Source organism: Protopterus annectens, chromosome 2.part0 (assembly GCF_019279795.1).
Source record: "Protopterus annectens isolate FY-2018-M chromosome 2.part0, PAN1.0, whole genome shotgun sequence".
Classification (NCBI taxonomy): Eukaryota; Metazoa; Chordata; order Ceratodontiformes; family Protopteridae; genus Protopterus; species Protopterus annectens.
The window spans coordinates 1,273,632,151-1,273,650,837 of NC_056728.1; the positions used below are offsets into that span (position 1 = coordinate 1,273,632,151).

The 18,687-nt window shown below is 38.6% G+C and overlaps 1 protein-coding gene across 4 annotated transcripts in view; it reads left to right on the plus strand.

Annotated features, from left to right (window-relative positions):
- Positions 1 to 18,687, plus strand: part of LOC122793445 (probable E3 ubiquitin-protein ligase HERC4) — a 1,684,714-nt gene that overhangs the window by 1,273,362 nt on the left and 392,665 nt on the right. The window lies entirely within an intron of this gene.

Sequence of the window (18,687 nt, forward strand, 5' to 3'; positions counted from 1 at the left end):
TAAATGACATCTACTTATAGCATCACAGGTAAATTGATTCAGTAACGGATGTGTGTAGCCACTGACAATCAGTATATAAAGTGTCTGTATCAATTAGGAATTAGCTATACAGGATGGGAATACAGTGCATAAGGTATAACCTGTTAGCTACCAGTAGGAGTAAATGTGCAGATCAGGGATGAAAGATGTAAGCTATCCTACTTTAGTTTGGCCAGACAGCCTGTGGCATACATTTATGACCCCAGCTTGAGTGAATTGACAATTAACTATGAGTTAAAGCATATAGAAGTAATGCATGCCATGTACATTGGAGTTAGATCTGATGAAGCTTGAGAGGGCTCATCTACTTAATATTTTTGATTTTGATTTTTCAATGAAGAAATATTAATTTGTAAACAAAACATAAGTACTTGATTACTTTGAAATCTCAGTTTAGATTGATTACAGTTCATGATTCTTTTTACCTGATTTTAAGACGGCTTAGCCAGCAACTTCACTACTTCAGTGCTCATGAAGTACCAGTTTTCCCTGGGGTTTAGTGTTTTTCCTTAATTCATTGAATCCAATGGAGCTCAGGAAGTTTTCACTGTAACTTCTAGTGGGCGGAGCCTAAGCCTTTTGATAGAATCAAAAGATGTCCTCACATTTCAAACAAATGTTATTATCTCTGGAACCAAAGGGACTATTAAAGAAATATAAATGGCAAACTCTTCAGCAAACTATTTTTATAGTGGTAATATTCTTTAGGTTCTAGGTCTTAAACTGTTGGAAATAAGCTGAAGCACAAACACTATTCCAGTAGAACACACAAACACTATTTTAATTTATATGTCACGACACACACTTTTATTAAACACAACAGCTTTCCACAAAAAGTTTAAGCGCTTTCATCTAACAATTACACAATCTTTAACAAAGACAATTATAATCTAAAAAAAGTAAAGTTCTTAAAAATTACTCAAAAAATCTTAATTGTAAAATTAGATCAATTGAAAGAAGGTTTTAAAAAAAAAACAAAATACCCCATTATAGATATCTTAATTTGATAAATATAATAATACATAAAAACATCATTTCTAATATATCTCCAAATTTTATATCAAACAATAAAAGAAAATAAAACAATATAAAAAAAATATTAATAAAAAAAACACACTATACATTAAAATCTTATATATATATATAGTAATATTAAATTGCTAAAATTTGCATTATTAAATAATAGTTTATAATATTGAAATTGAAATAAAAATAATATCTTAATACAGAAATAATTAAATATTTATGCAGTTTACTTTAATGCAAAAAAGCTTTTAAAAGCTGTGTAATATAATAATATATATACAGGACTGTGTACATGTATATACAAATATTGGAACATAATATATAATTAAATTTAATATAATTACTTATAATTTATAATAATATTATATAATATTATTTTTCAATTTATAATTTTTTGGTTAGTATGGCTTCATTTAAAACCGGTATTAACACTTATTTTATTTTGCCACTTAATTTTTTTTTTCAGATACTTCATTTTTTTTATTTTTATAGCCCAAATATTTTATGTTATATACAAAAACCCAAACACACCCAAAACAATCACACACCCCCAAAAGGTGCTTTACAATTAAATGTATTGGGGTCCTTATTATTGATACAATAAAGATGAACAAAATTCTGATCAGGTCTCCTCTCAGTTTTCCTATCAGAAATAGACCACAGGTGGAAACAGTTGCCAAGAGTAAATCATGTTTCCCAAGTTGAATTTCCTTTTATTTTTATAAATTTAAATATTAAGATGTGTTATGGTATTATAATACTTTCTTGTTATGATATTCCCACACACATTGTTTGCAATACCCACATTTTGAAGTTTCTTTCCCTTTGCTTTGATTTTGATTTCATATTTCATATTCATCTCTTACTTGAATACTCTGCAAGTTGTTCCTATCTATTAAATAAAAATATATATTTGTTTAGTTATCACTGATTCCATCATCACTATCATCTATGTTCCAATTTTTTTCCATTTTTTTCCAATAACTGGCTGGCCCTGCTACCATACTTTGCTACTTTGCATTTTTTGAAACTTTTAGCATCAGGTAATATTCTAATCTGCACCCTTATTGACAGTGTTGTTTTGAAACATTGGACAATCTACACCCAACACAACTGTGTATACTTTCCCCATTCCTAATAACATAACTAGTAACATCCTCAATCAGGTCCTCAGGGGTAGCCTCTGTCCTTAAATAATTTTCTTACAAACTGCATTTCATTCAAAATTCTTTGCCTGACTTGGAGTCATCCTTGCAACCCTGGATTGCCCTTTTTTGATGATTTTTTTTCTGGAATATGGGTGATTGCTATTGTATTCAAGATAGCTGTTACAAAAGTATATTCTATAAACTGGGTAACTCTTTTTTTTTTCTCACCATAGAGAATGAAGATGCGTCCAAATAAGCGTACATATAGTATCATATATCTATGCCATGGAGAGTTAAGCACAAATTCTTTTTCCCAATCTAATAACACAAGATTGGCATATATGCACACATGCTCCCCATAGCACACATTACTTTGCTTATAGTACTCACCATCGAAATAGATAAAATTATTATCCAATACTATATTTATGAAATCATTTATCAAAAGTTTTTATCGTCACTTAACATACTATAATCTTGGAAAACACAATATATATATATACTAGCAAATAATACATCCTGGTACCATAGCTCCTGTGTAAACTTCTAAAAAGTCCCATTTAAACTGAATTTTATAAGTCACAGTAAACGCAGTAACTATTACATTTGTAATATTTTGTAAACAACTTACAATATCTCAGCAACCACTCAAGTTACACACATACTGTCAGCAGCATTTTATTCATCTATCTGAGAACATTCATATGAGGCTAAGGACTTCTGTCTGTGTTACTTGGTTGTTGAGATATTTAGAAAAAATTGAAAATTATACCTATTTAAATTAATATCATAAAAACAACACTTAATAGTTGTTTATCTGCACTAGACAGACGTCAAATGTTAATGCAGCTCAGTTTTAAGTTGTGTAAGCTTTAAGATGAACTCTTTTAAAACCTGCACATAACATGCTTTTGGAATTACTGATACAAAATATGAAAAGGCAATATCTGATGCCTAGAGGCGAGAGTAGCAGTTAACTTCAGATTTACCTGGAGGTGTCACTCGGATGAAGGGTGGAAGACATCTTAACCCCTAAGGTTGAAAAACTATTGCACCTCACCATCACTACTAGAATCTTGTTTTTTTATGTGTGTGTGTGTGTGTGTGTGTGTGTGTGTGTGTGTGTGTGTGTGTGTGTTTTCTCTCTCTCTCTCTCTCTCTATATATATATATATATATATATATATGTGTGTGTGTGTGTGTGTGTGTGTGTGTGTGTGTGTGTGTGTGTGTATATATTTGCAAATGATCTACATGTATGTCTAGAGGAATTCCATTGCTAGTGTACATGTTTAACTCTGACTACTAGAGATGGTAATTTCAATGCAGTACTCATTACAAATTATTAAACAAATTGCTGGATAAGATTGGATTGATCTCAGAGTTTTTGTATTTAACTGTTATTCAGGTCAGGTTCTTATTGTTCTTTATGGAGAAAGTTTGATTGTGTCACTAAATGTATAAAGTGTCTATGTGATAATAATAAAGGGGTCTATATTAGTTTGCCGAAAGATATTTTCAGCGAACACCTAATCAGCAAAACTCACTTCTGTGATTTGCAGAATTTTTTCAGGGCAATGAAGTAGTTGGCCAACTACACAACTTTGCCCTTTTCCCCACTGTAGTGGGATCTCGGAGTTGGCAAATATAGTTAGGGGAATATGGGGGGGTGTGGGGGGCAAAGCCCCTCAGTTGGGTGGGTTTGATTTAGTAAGCTGAAGAAGAAGTGGGATTGTCAAAGAGATAAAGAAAGTAGACATGAGTATAAGGAGATGAGGCACATGGCAAAAAGAGAGGTGGCGAAGGCTAAAGATAAGGCATATGGAGAGTTGTATGAGATATTGGACACTAAAGAGGGAGAAAAGGACCTGTACTGATTTTCTAGACAGAGGGACAGAGCTGGGAAAGATGTGCAGCAGGTAAGGGTGATAAAGGATAGTGAGGGAAACGTACTCAAAGTGAGGAGAGTGTGTTGAGTAGATGGAAAGAGTACTTTGAAGGGCTGATGAATGAAGAGAATGAGAGAGAGAGAAGGTTGGATGATGTGGGGATAGTAAATCAGGAAGTTAAACAGATTAGCAAGGAAGAAGTAAGGACAGCTATGAAGAGGATGAAGAATGGAAAGGCTTTTGGCCCAGATGACATACCAGTGGAAGCATGGAGGTGCTTAGGAGAAATGGCAGTGGAATTTTTAACCAAATTGTTTAATGAAATTTTGGAAAGTCAGATGATGCCTGAGGAGTGGAGAAAAAGTGTTTTGGTACCTATCTTTAAGAATAAGGGTGATGTGCAGAGCTGCAGTAACTACAGAGGGATAAAATTGATCAGTCACAGCTTGACATTATGGGAAAGAGTAGTGGAAGCTAGGTTAAGAAGGGAGGTGATGATTAGTGATGAGCAGTATGGTTTCATGCCAGGAAAGAGCACTACAGATGCAATATTTGCTCTGAGAGTGTTGGAGAAATGCATAGAAGGTCAGAAGGAGTTGCATTGTGTCTTTGTGGACTTAGAGAAAGCATATGACAGGGTGCCTAGAGAGGAGTTGTGGTATTGTATGAGGAAGTCGGGAGTGGCAGAGAAGTATGTAAGAGTGGTACAGGATATGTACGAGGGTAGTGTGACATTGGTGAGGACTGCAGTTGGAGTGACAGATACGTTTAAGGTGGAGGTGGGATTACATCAAGGATCTGCTCTGAGCCCTTTCTTATTTGCAGTGGTGATGGACAGGTTGACAGATGAGATCAGACAGGAGGCCCCATGGACAATGATGTTTGCAGATGACGTTGTGATATGTAATGAGAGTAGGGACCAGGTTGAGGAGACCCTGGAGAGGTGGAGATATGCTTTAGAGAGGAGAGGAATGAAGGTCAGCAGGGCTAAAACAGAATATATGTGTGTAAATGAGAGGGAGGGTAGAGGAATGGTGAGGATACAGGGAGTAGAGTTGGTAAAGGTGGATGAGTTTAAGTACTTGGGATCAACAGTTCAGAGTAATGGTGAGTGTGGAAGAGAGGTGAAGAAGAGAGTACAGGCAGGGTGGAATGGGTGGAGAAGAGTGTCAGGAGTGATTTGTGACAGACGGGTACCAGTAAGAGTGAAAGGGAAGGTCTGCAAGAGGGTAGTGAGACCAGCTATGTTATATGGGTTGGAGATGGTGGCATTGACAAAAAGGCAGGAGTCAGAGCTGGATGTGGCAGAGTTAAAGATGTTAAGATTTGCACTGGGTGTGACTAGGATGGACAGGATTAGGAATCAGTATATTAGAGGGTCAGCTCAGGTTGGACAGTTTGGAGACAAAGCAAGAGAGGCGAGATTGCATTGGTTTGGACATGTGCTGAGGAGGGATGCTGGGTATATTGGGAAAAGGATGCTAAGGATGGAGCTGCCAGGTAAGAGGAAAAGAGGAAGGCCTAAGATAAGGTTTATGGATGTGGTGAGAGAGGACATGCAGACGGTTGGCGTGAAAGAGCATGATGCAGAGGACAGGAAGAAATGGAAACAGATGATCCGCTGTGGTGACCCCTAACAGGAACAGCCAAAAGAAGATGATGATGGTTCTGTTGTGCTGCAGGGCAATTATTTCATTGCCCTGGGAGAATCCTGCAAATCGCAGAAGTGGCTGAAAGAATACTCTCTTCTATTTAGTATACACTGACTTTTCAAACTACTGCTAGCATGATTATTGAATAAAAGCTGCAAGAATAATATGAAATATAAAGGGTTAATTTAGAAATAGTATAAAATGCTGAAAAATAAGTAGTGAATGTGCTGGCATAGCTTAGTTAGATTTTGGCATCTGTGTAAAGGAGTATGTTACTGAGAAACAAAGTCTTTAAAAAATAACTGCACAAATGGCAGCTGGAAAGACATCAATGAAGTACAGAGATGTAACATCAAGCAAGATAAAGTTGGAACATCAGATAGTGCTGAAACACCACATTTCAGATAACTGAGTTTCCTTGGACCACCGAGCTTAAATCAAGGACAAATCATAAATTAGAAGAACAAAGAAAAACTGTTATACAAAGAAAAAACTATATTACATCAGACTTTGAGAAAAATACCAGACCTTCTGGTATAAATGTAACTGTGCATAAACAAGCTTTGGGTATTTGCCATAGAGAGCTGACAGCATTTGTGTTACATGCTTGTAGATCTGAAAAGAAAAATGTAAAATTAAAGCGTATTAACTGAAACAGTTATCTTCGTGTATTTATTGTACTTTTTTCTTTTTGCGCATTCCAGACTCTTAACCCATAACTCCTTCAGCACTTACTCGTACCTTCAGTAATAAGACTAGTTGAGTACAATAAATAGTTAAATGAACTGTGGTATGTATGCAGGTAAATGCAACCAACAGCAACATAACAAACAAAAAGACGTGAATAAAATGCGTAGAATTCTTCAACGGAGAGCCACAGTTGACTGAATGGTTTCTTACTGTGACAACTACAGCTTCTTTTTTATTTTATTCAGTTAGTACATTCCGTTCCAGTGCAAATGTTTGCCTCCTTCTTCTGTACAGTATCTAGTAGCAGAACAGTGCCTCTCTGCAAATTTCACAGGTCCTGCACATTTCCACAGTTCAGTCTGCCAACTATGGTTGACCTCTTTTACAGAGAATCAACAAGGGACTTTCCACACTTTCTCAACAGAAAATGTGGCCACCTTCCACACAGAAACTGGTAATTCTCTTTTTGTTTCTCATTCTACAGCATGGATGCCATAAACAAAAGAACTGTAAAATGTAAGACTACTTTTCAGGTAAACAGTAATAATAGTCCAGCACATGTATGATCAGAATTTAAACATTCGTATAAACAGAATTGTAGCACATGTAGTACTTTACTAGGTAAAGCTGATGTCAATGCTTTATTGTGCAAGTCATATGAAACTGCTTTCTGTGTTCAATGTCATAATGAAACTGCTTTCTGTGTGCAATGTCATGTAAGGTGCATTATGTCCTGTCACCACATGTGAAATGTTGGTTTCAGAGTTACATTATCAGTCCAGTCAGTTATTCAAAAAATCTTCTGTATATCTTGCTAGACAAAAGTGGCATAAAACCACTGCACATTACAAAACAGATAAGAATGGAGACGAGGTTCATGGTGAACTGACAAAACGATTTAATAAACTTCTAAGACACAGTCAGAGTGAGTTCAAAAAGTTCAGACAACATATGCAAACACTTTTTCAAAAGTGCATAACAGCTTTACAGTCAGCAGAACAGAATACTAGCAAATGCAATTTGGTTAGTAAAGAGTTAAAGCAACAGCAGTTAACTGCGCTAATAAAAAATAATTTACGACGTACTATTCTACGTTTAGAAAATGGTTAAGCGTACACAGCACAAACTTTCATTTAGTTAAAGCAAGACACTTAAATAGTGATTTTAAAACCAATTCATATAACAAAACAGTTCTAAGGCATGGAAATCAAATGAAAGTAGTTAAACGCAGAAAAGACATGTCACAAGACTGACATGCATGTATTTTCTTTTCATCTAAAGTGCAGAAAAAGGAAAACGACAGCAAATGTAAATATATTTGTTTCAAGCATGTGTTAGTTAAGTCAATATCTCTTTTGTTTCTTACAATATTTTGTAATTGTATAATAGCATCAAAAATAGCAAAGACTCCAGCAAAAAAAATGTATTCAAAAGCAGTATTATGCATAGTTAGGCAAATTACAAATGTTTATTATAATTCTAACAGTTTTACAACTGCATTCTAATATCAAGTTGCAAGTATATTAAAGAATGACTGAAGGTACGAGTAAGTGCTGAAGGAGTTATGGGTTAAGAGTCTGGAATGCGCAAAAAGAAAAAAGTAACTCATATCTTTCCAGGCTGGAATGTGTAGTTACAAGGCATGTTGCATAACATAAAATGTTACTGGTACTGAAATTTATAAGGTCAAGTAAACAAGACTGGTTGCCAGGCCAAATGGCTTGTGTTTTTGTAAAACACTATTGTTAAGTATTCATGTACAGCATTAAGCAAAAAGCACAAAAGTCTAATCCTGTTTAGTAATTGTAATAACATGTCACAATTGTGCATGCATGTCATGAATAATCTGTATGCAAGTAACTACTACACCGAGTACAGTCAGTACATGAGCTATGGTATGCAGTTAAAATAAATTATGCAGGGCCCTTTACAAAAAGGGAGGGTATAGATAGCTATTAGTAACAGTAAACATCTTTTCAAAATGGGTAAAAGGAATTCCTACTACAACTTTGACAGTATAGACAACAACAAAAGCTTTATAAAAAACATTTTCTGTTTTTAAGCAAATGTGTAAGACCAAAGTGTCACAGTCTAGATAGCCAAAATGGCAAGCATACATTCAATTCTCACAGCATAAAGCAAATAAACAATACTGCAATAAAATGATGTATATTACAGGGGAAGGGCATGCTTTCAATTTTACAATAACTGTATAAACAGTACTGCAAAAGGTATGTAATTAGCAGGCTTCAGTTTAATGCTACGTTTGTAAACTGGACTAAGTGTACATTACAGCCATGTATATACAAATACAAAACGAATCTGTATAAGCAAGTGTATTCCACAGTATATAGTAAATGGTTTATCTATGTAAATAGAGTAACAAGGCAAAGCTTGACATTTGTGACGTGTTTTTTTTTTCCAAAAAACAAGACTGCAATGCCTTTGCAATAAAATACTCAAGCATTGTCAATAAATTACTGTATAGGATATCACTGTATAGAGTCATATTCATATTTATCCAGTTCTAATAGTAATGGTTGTCATCATTGTGTTGACAATATTAAACTGTGTTAACTTGCTGTATCAAAAGAAAACTAAAGGTTTTGTTTCCCAATGTGTTTCCAGTTAATAGCAATATAACTTGACTAAAATTACATACTAATATAGACTTTGGATTTAATATAAAACAGAGGGAATGTATGCAGTGATAGATATGTTTAAAAATGTATAAATGCATGTGCACATCTATTTTCTAGTTAGAAACATATACACATCTGTTGCTATAATATATGTAAAAATAATATCGTTAGTTAAATGCACATGTTTCTGTTTGCTAGCATACATATATTCTGGTACAGCTTGAGACAAGCTGAATGTTCAGTGTCTGAGACATGCTTCAAGGACTATAGATAAAAATGCAGCTGCGAGACAAGGCACACACCATTCAACACAGACATCTGCATTTCATTTGCATCCTTCTAAATGTCAGAACAGAGGGAATTACAATAGTTCACAAATAAAACTTAGGAAAATGCTACACAAAATAGAACACAAGACAATTTCAGTTGTAAAAAGCATGCAGCATGTATGTTTGAAAGGATAAAATTTATCACAAATATAACAGCATGGCTAGCTAAACAAGGTGAGGCATACATAAAAGTAAAGAAACAATCAAAGACTGACATAAACATTTCACTAAACAGCTCAGTCTCTATTAGATGCTGTGCATAACCCTGAAGATGTAACAATTCTGACAAGAAAAGACATCATACAAAAAATGTCAGTGTGTTAATAACACAAAAATGATAATAAATTTGACAGGGGAAAGAACAGGTATCATTTCTACTAATACTCTGTTTATTTATATAAACAACAAGGAAAAGGACCATGGGTCGGAATACTTACCATTCTGGGTAATAAATCAGTACTTCATACAGATCAAGTGGTAAAAATACCATCCACTTGTACCATGATAGGACAACAATACCAAAAAAACAACATTGTACTTCAATGTTACATTTCCAAGTTTTAAAGATACCAAATGCAGATTTAAAAGAGCTTGGTATAAAAACTAGTAGGACAAAATATCTGACAGAGTGTACATTTACGAGCATAATAAAATCCTATTTAATAAGTCATTACAAGTATCTTTAATAGACAGATTACAATTTAGTATAAATGGACAATATTGCCTTCAAATTTCAAAATATTTGTTAAAGTGGGACCAGAGTTTGTATGTGTAGTTTCAAATAACCCAGTGTTAATAGTAAAAGACAGAAACAGAAGCTGACACTGTCCATAACTGGTGGGACATATTTAAAGAATGGTCATCATCTGGGACCAAATTGCTAAATTGGTTAATACATCCTGTGTTGATAGTTTTAATAATCATAATAACAATAGCTTACAATAGTTGATATGCTGCAGGTTACAAAGAGTTGCAATAACTCAACAAGTTATGACTGTAAATATGAGCAAAGTTATAAATGCTGTAAATAATGATGCTAACAAAACAAATGGAGGCTTTTCTTTAACTGAAGTTTAGTCCATTCCTCAAACAAATGAAAAAAACTGGGAACTGAAAGAAAACTCTGTTCTATTTAGTATACACTGTCTTTTCAAACTACTGCTAGCATGATTATTAGCTTGAATAAAAAGCTGCAAGAATAATATGAAATATAAAGGGTTAATTTAGAAATAGTATAAAATGCTGAAAAATAAGAAGTAGTAAGTGTGCTGGCATAGCTTAGTTAGATTTTAGCATCCATGTAAAGGAGTATGTTATCGAGAAACAAAGTCTGTAAAAATAACTGTGCAGATGGCAGCTGGAAGGACATCAACAAAGTAAAGAGCTGTAACATCAAGCAATATAAAGTTGGAATATCAGGTTGTGCTGGAACACTGTGTTTCAGATAACTGAGTTTCCTTGGACCACCAGGCATAAATCAAGGACAAATCATAAATTAGAAGAACAAAGAAAAACTGTTATAGAAAGAAAAAACTGTATTACATCAGACTTTGAGAAAAGTACCAGACCTTCTGGTATAAATGTAACTGTGCATAAAAAAGCTTTGGGTATTTGCCATAGAGAGCTGACAGCATGTGTGTTACATGCTCGTAGATCTGAAAAGAAAAATGTAAAATTAAGGCGTATTAACTGAAACAGTTATCTTCGTGTATTTATTGTACTCAGTATAATACAGTAATAAGACTAGATGATTATAATAAATAGTTAAACTGTGGTATGTATGCATGTAAATCCAACTAACAGCAAGATAAACAAAAAGATGTGCATAAAATGCATAGAATTCTTCAGTGGATGTCCTTCAAGGATGCATCTGCAGTCATCACATATGGGTTGTCCTGCCTCAGGCAGCCCTTTGGTTGGCCGGATTCCAAAGTCTGGGTCCGGCGTCGGCTGATGTCGCCCTTTCCCCAACGTCAGAGCGCCTGGGGTATAAAAGCATCAGCCGACGCCATCTTCCTCAGTCTTTCTTGCCGTGTGCTGCCCTAGCAGAAGCAGTTCGCAAGTGCCGGTTGGCCAGCTCCTGTAATTCAGCTACCTAAGACTTCAAAAGCTAAGTACCCCGTTGGGGACTCTTTCTTGCCTCAGCCGATGTCAGATAAAGTTAATAATTGCTTAACTTGTGGGAAACAAATACCTCATAAGGATTTCCACTCTTATTACCTCCCCTGCCTATGCCCAGACCATGACGTCTCGGCCTGTTCAGCCTGTGCTTCCTTCAACCGACGCACTCTTAGACATCGGGCGGAGTTTGCAGAGGAATTTTTTGAGGCTAGTTTTTCATAAAATATGCCGTCGGAGACTCCGACTTCACATTTAACAAAGAAACGGAAGGACAAGGACCGACACACGTGGGCCGCGGTTTTGGCTGAAACCACGGCCTGGCCTACCGCGAGTGTCTCGGTCTCAGCTGAAACCGAGTCCTTGGTACTTCCGACCCCCGAAACCGCTCAACCGACAACCTTGGCCCCGGAGGCCCCTGCTGAGTCGGTTATTGAATTTCCTTCAGAAACTGGTGTCTTGGAAACTTCCGACACCATTCCTCTAGACAAAACTACACCAGCATGTGGTGCAGCTAGGCCTCCTGCATCCATGTCCATAAAGGCATTCACCAGGGCTAAAGCTGCTAAACATACAAAAGCTATGCCTCCCAGGGTTATTCCTCAGGGACCCTCTACAAGTTCACAGATTCTAACTTTAGCAGAGGACCTTATTTCCTTAATTAGGGGCTCTCAACCCCATCCGGACAGGGGCTCTCAACCCCCTCTAGACAAAAGGCTCAGGGTTGAGCCCTCTGATCCCCACTCCTCAGAGGAGGCCTCTGATGGCTCTGCTCTCTCGGACTACCAGGAGGAGGCTTTTTCGGCCTACGAGGATTCTGATGCAGAGGAATCAATCCCCTCGGCCTCCCCTCCTGAAGAACTATCCTTCGGGGAGACCCTTCACACTATGAGAGAGCATTTCAAATGGCAGGGCCAGGAATTCTCTGATTTCAGGAAAAGATTAAGAACTTTTGTGCATTTACCTCAGCATAGACCTTTGGCTATTCCTCCTGTTTTGAATGTCATTGATGATGTGTACTCTGAGTCTAGCATAACCCCTGACACGCTTCCTCCGGCCCCTGTCAAACCCGATAGGTACTACAGGGTCCCGGACTCACATCTTTTTCTTTACAAGGCCCACTCTGCTGATCCAGAAACTATTTCCCAGGGCCCTAAAGGGGTTGCAGCTGCCACTACTAAAAATCCACTCCCCTCTGAAAGGGAGTCCAGGGCTTTAGAGAGATGGGGTAAAAAAGTGTATACTTCTGCTACTCTTTCTATGAGGGCATTAAATTGTCAATTTCATATGATACAGTACCAAGAGTATTTGTTAGATGAATTGCATAAGAAACTGTCTTCACCTGAAACCCTAGATCGCAAATCACTTCAGGATCTGGTACATAACTCCCAGCAGGTTAGCAACCATTTCTTACAGTGTGGTTATGATGCATTGGAAGCTTCATGTAGGTCAGCTATGACAGGCGCAGTCATACGTAGGCATGCTTGGCTGAAGGAACAATCTCTGCCAGACCATGTTAAAGCTAAGCTTCTGGATGCTCCACTGGAAAAGCAAAAGTTATTTGGCTCCACTGCTCAGGAGGTCTTAAAGAAATTTGAGGAAAAGGCAAAATCTGTACAAACAGCCAAAGATTTTCTACAAGTCCAACCACCAAGATTCAGCAGAAATTGGCCTACCAAGAATTGGTCCTTTCCGGACACAGAAAGATTTCAGAGAGGCAAGAACAGGCGTGCCAGAGGTAGAGGGCAAGCTAGAGGCTCCTACAGAGGACGTCAATGGCAGCCTCCCAACCAGAGAGGTAGTGCAGGACCTACAACTGCTGCACAAGGACAGACTCAATGACTTTGCTTTGACTCCGCCAACCAGGGCTCAATTAGAAGCACCTTTGGGGGAAAGCTTTCTTTATTCTCAGAAAATTGGCACAGTATTACAAGAGACAAATGGACACTGCAAATAATAGACAAAGGATACAGGTTCCATTTTCACACATTGCCAAAAAAAAAAAGGCATGCCAGACCTGCCACCAAATCAAAGGGCAGAGGCTTTGAAACAAATCTCCAACTTAATGCAAATGAAAGCTATAGAAAAGGTTCCTCTTTCAGAACAAGGCCAAGGATTTTATTCCAGACTATTCCTTGTTCCAAGAAAAGAAAATCAATGGAGGCCTATTCTCGACTTGTCCGCACTGAATACTTATCTCATTGTGCCAAAATTCAAAATGCTGACTCTACAGCAACTCCTTCCCATGCTGGGCAAGGGTTCTTGGCTGGTGACTCTAGACCTCAAGGAGGCATACCTGCATGTCCCTATCAGACAAAGTTGCAGAAGACACCTCAGATTTCTTGCAGGTTCAGAGCATTATCAATTCTCAGCATTGCCCTTTGGTTTATCTACTGCGCCCAGAGTATTCATGAAATGCCTGGCATCAGTAATTGCACACTGCAGACTTCAGGGGATTCAAATATACCCATATCTGGACGACTGCCTTATACAAGCGGACAGCCAACAAACTTTGGTAAAGGACTTGAATTATGCCATCCACCTACTGCAGGCCTTGGGATATACAGTCAACATTCACAAATCAAGACTTGTTCCATCCCAAAGAATAACTTTTCTGGGTGCGGATCTAGACACAACCACCCAAATGGCTTTTCTCACAGAAGAAAAACAAAGACAACTACCGGATTACTTCAAGAATCTGACAAGACAAACTCAGCTGACTGCAAGGAAAATCCTGCAGGCCCTGGGTTACATGGCATCTTGCATTCTTCTGATTCTACAAGCAAGGCTGCATATGAGGAAACTACAATGGTACCTAAGGAGTTTATGGACTCAGCACAGTCACAGCTTAGAAACTTTGATCCCACTCATTCCATGCCTCCAAAAGGAATTTCTGTGGTGGGTTCAAGCAAGCCAGTCAAACAGGGGTCTGCCCTTCAGCAAGCCAATAGCCAGCCAAACCATTACAACGGATGCTTCAGACCACGGTTGGGGAGCACACATGGAGGGCAGATGTATTCAAGGACTATGGTCACAAAAGGAGCTACGCATGCACATAAACCAAAAGGAAATGCTGGCAGTGATACATGCAATCAAGGCCTTCAAACTCTTTCTGCATCAAGGCCACCTGCTAATAAGGACAGACAACACCACAGTTATGTGGTACATAAACAAGCAAGGAGGCACCCATTCCTACCCTCTTTGCAGACTGGCAATGAATCTATGGGAACTTTCCTTGAAACTCAATATAGAGCTGCAATCCCAGTTTGTGCCAGGAAAAGACAATATACTGGCGGACAGCTTAAGCAGAAATATCATGGATGCACACGAATGGATGCTGCACCCAGACATCTTCCTACAGATAACACAATCATGGGGAAGGCCAGACATAGATCTTTTTGCCTCCCCCCACAATCATCAGCTGAAGAAATTCTGCTCAAGGACATACCACCGACAAGCTTGGAAAGTGGACGCCCTATCTTTCAGCTGGAGAACTCTAACAGTGTATGCATTTCCACCTCTTCCATTAATGACCAAGGTCTTACTGAAGATCAGGACAGAGCAGCCAAAAGTGATTCTGATAGCTCCAGACTGGAAAAGACAGCACTGGTACCCACTGTTAAAGAGCATGTCACGCACGAAACCATGGCCTCTTCCTCAATGGCCACTTCTCCTGACACAGCACAATTACAAAACTCTGCATTCCAACCTGAAAACCTTGCAACTAACAGCCTGGAAAATACCTTGACTCCTCCTCAGGATAAGCTATCCAAGAGAGTGAAGGGTATCATCATGGAAGAAAGCTGGCCTTCCACAAGAAAGGCATATTCAGCAAAATGGAAAAGATTTCACACTTGGAGCACCACAAAGGGCCTAGATGCGACAGTGATGAACATGGCACATATCCTGGAATACTTGGCAGAAATGCTCCACAATGGCCTGTCTTACTCTTCCATTAAAATTCATGCTTCAGCAATTTCAGCAGGGTACAATACTGATCCACCTGTCTTTTCTCATCCTCTCCTAAGACAGTTTCTAAGAGGAATTAAAAACATCAATCCTCCAAGGAAACCTCCAGTGCCTACTTGGGACCTTAACTTCGTGCTGGAAAAACTAACTCTGCCTCTCTTTGAACCAGCAGCATCTGCAGAACTACAGTTCCTGTCTTGGAAGATCGCCTTCCTTCTGGCCATAACCTCAGCAAGAAGAGTATCTGAGTTACAGGCCCTCATGGCAGTACAGCCATTTCTTATTTTTCATCAGGACAGAGTCCCATTGAGAACCAATCCTTCATTTATGCCAAAGGTGGTATCCAGGGTCTCATTAAACCAAGCTATTCACCTGCCTACCTTCTTTCCAAATCCACAAAACAAAGGGGAGAAACTTCTGCACACCCTGGACATACACAGACAGTTGCGCTACTACTTGGACAGAAATAAAAGCTACAGAAAAACTGACCAGCTGTTGGTAGCATATGCTGCTGGTGCACAAGGAAAAGCAATTTCCAAACAGACAATTTCAAAATGGATAGGGAATTGCATTAGTTTTTGTTATTCCTTTCATGGAAAATCTGTGCCAGCTAACGTTAGACCTCATTCCACCAGAGCCTCAGCCACCTCCACAGCCTTCTTACGAGGGGTGGCTACCAAGGACATTTTAGAAGCTGCTACATGGAGCTCCGTGCATACATTTTCCAAGCATTACAATTTACCTTTATATTCCAGATCCAGAGCAGGCTTTGCTACGGCAGTCCTGCAGGGCATTTTAGCTACACCATCCTTTACATAGATCCTCCACCCCCAGATTGGCTATGGTATTCTACCCATATGTGATGACTGCAGATGCATCCTTGAAGGACATAGTACAGTTTTGTACCTACCATAAATGTAGATGTCCGATAGGTATGCATCTGCAGTCAGGTTTACCCTCACTCCTTCCCCTCTTTGGTATTTATTGGGTACTTTTCCCTCTCATAGCTAGCTGGGGTTATCTATTATGGTGTATTTGCTTTATATATATATATATATATATATATATATATATATATATATATATATATATATATATATATATATACATATATATTTCTGTGCATGTTTGGAATTTATTGCATTTCTCCAAATTTAGCCTTCCTTTGAGGGCACCTGGCATCTGGGGCAAGAAACACTGAGGAAGATGGCGTCGGCTGACGCTTTTATACCCCAGGCGCTCTGACGCCGGGAAAGGCGACATCAGCCGACGCCGGACCCAGACTTTGGAATCCGGCCGACCGAAGGGCTGCCTGAGGCAGGACAACCCATATGTGATGACTGCAGATGCATACCTATCGGACATCTACATTTATGGTAGGTACAAAACTGTACTTTTTTGCTGATTAGGTATCGATGAAGAGGTGTTCACTGAAAATATCTTTTAGTGAACTAATATAGACCTTATTAAAGCACCTCAAAATTTGTGACATTTTATGCCCATATGGACTGCAAAAGAATATTGCGGTCAGGAGGCCATAAGTATTACCAACTGTTTTTTTTCTTCTCCATCTATCCCTCCTTCAGAGGTCTGTCCCCTGTACAACAATGATTTGTCTCAGTATATGGATTCCCTCCTGTATTTGAAGATCAGGAACTTCCTTGGCTGCCTCCCTCAGGTTTTATAAAGTAGAATCTAACAGCAGAGCCTGTAACAATTCCTTCATGGTAACCATCTTAAGCACCCCTTCCAAGGAAGTCTGGCACCTTCTGTATTTCTGCAGAATTTCTGGTTTATGAATACAGATTTTAGTGTGGACAGTTACTGGATTGTAGGATCATAGAATCATAGAAAGTTACTAGGTTGCTGGCCCTGAGGCCCTTATAAGCCTAGCCAAGAGTTTAGCCCATGTTTAGACAAGTCAGCACTCATAGCCCCTGTCCAGCAGGGATACAGGTGGAATCCCAGGGTTGTATTTTTTGTTTCCCATCCAGTTGTCCAGGTTGCGCATAAAAAGGGATAATGAGGTACTGTGTTTCACGTGGAGAGGGAGTTTCTTGCACAGATGGGAGAGTCTCTGGGACAAAAATCTGTCCCGCCAAGGAGTCCTGTTGATGTCACAGACCAGGTTGAGGTCACACGTGCGGGTTACTCGTGTGGAGCTTGACTTGAGGATATGTAGCAGTCCCATCAAGGCAGAGTCTGAGATTGCTTTGTATGCCAGACAGACATCAGGGGGCATTGTACTCAATAACTGGCCTTATAAGGGAAGAATACAGGGATGTTATGACCTCCTTGTCTCCAGATGAGATACCCTTACTTATGAGCTGGGCCATGTAGAAAGCATTAAATACAAAGGAAGCAACACGGTGGTGAAAAGTCAGGTTGCTGTCAACCTGGGTGCCCAAATCCCTCACGACTGATTGCGTGCTTAGGACTTATTATTGTGATTTTATATATATATATATATATATATATATATATATATATATATATATATATATATATATATACACATACATACATATATATAAAATATGTGATAATATGTGCGGATGTCACTCTCCCCAAAAGGGATGATGATGCATTTTTTGGCATTCGGCTTGAGGTCATGTTTCTGGCACCAGTCATTTGTTTGTATGAGACCTCTTGGAGGATGTCCACGTCACTTGAGGAATTGAAGACCGTGCCCAGCTTGCAGTCATCTGCAGACTTGGTAAGCCATAGCCCACTGGTTTTGGCCTGCACCTCAGAGAAGTATATCCCGAATAACAAAGGCCCCAAGACTGATCCCTGAGGTACTCTACTTTTGTAATGTGGTGCAATGCAGCTTCCAGTTTAAGCTTGATTTCAAGCAGGTGTCAGCTTCTCCAAGTGTACTCTAACCAGTACCTTTGCTGCCACAGTACACATAGCATTTGATAAAACTAGTACTCCCTAGTGACAATGGCACTGGGCATGCACATTCCTGCAGCAACAATACCCAGGCCCCAGTAATGGTTCAGTATAAGCCATGAGTAGTTTGTCTAGATCATCAGCACTGTTCTTCTTGGGCAGGTGGTTGTGCAACAGCATGAAGACCCCATTAGTAACATTCATTAAATTCCTACAACAAATAAACTGAGTGTTGGGTGACAAATTAGGTGGGATCTCCAAAGTATAATGGGCCTCACAATAGTATACAT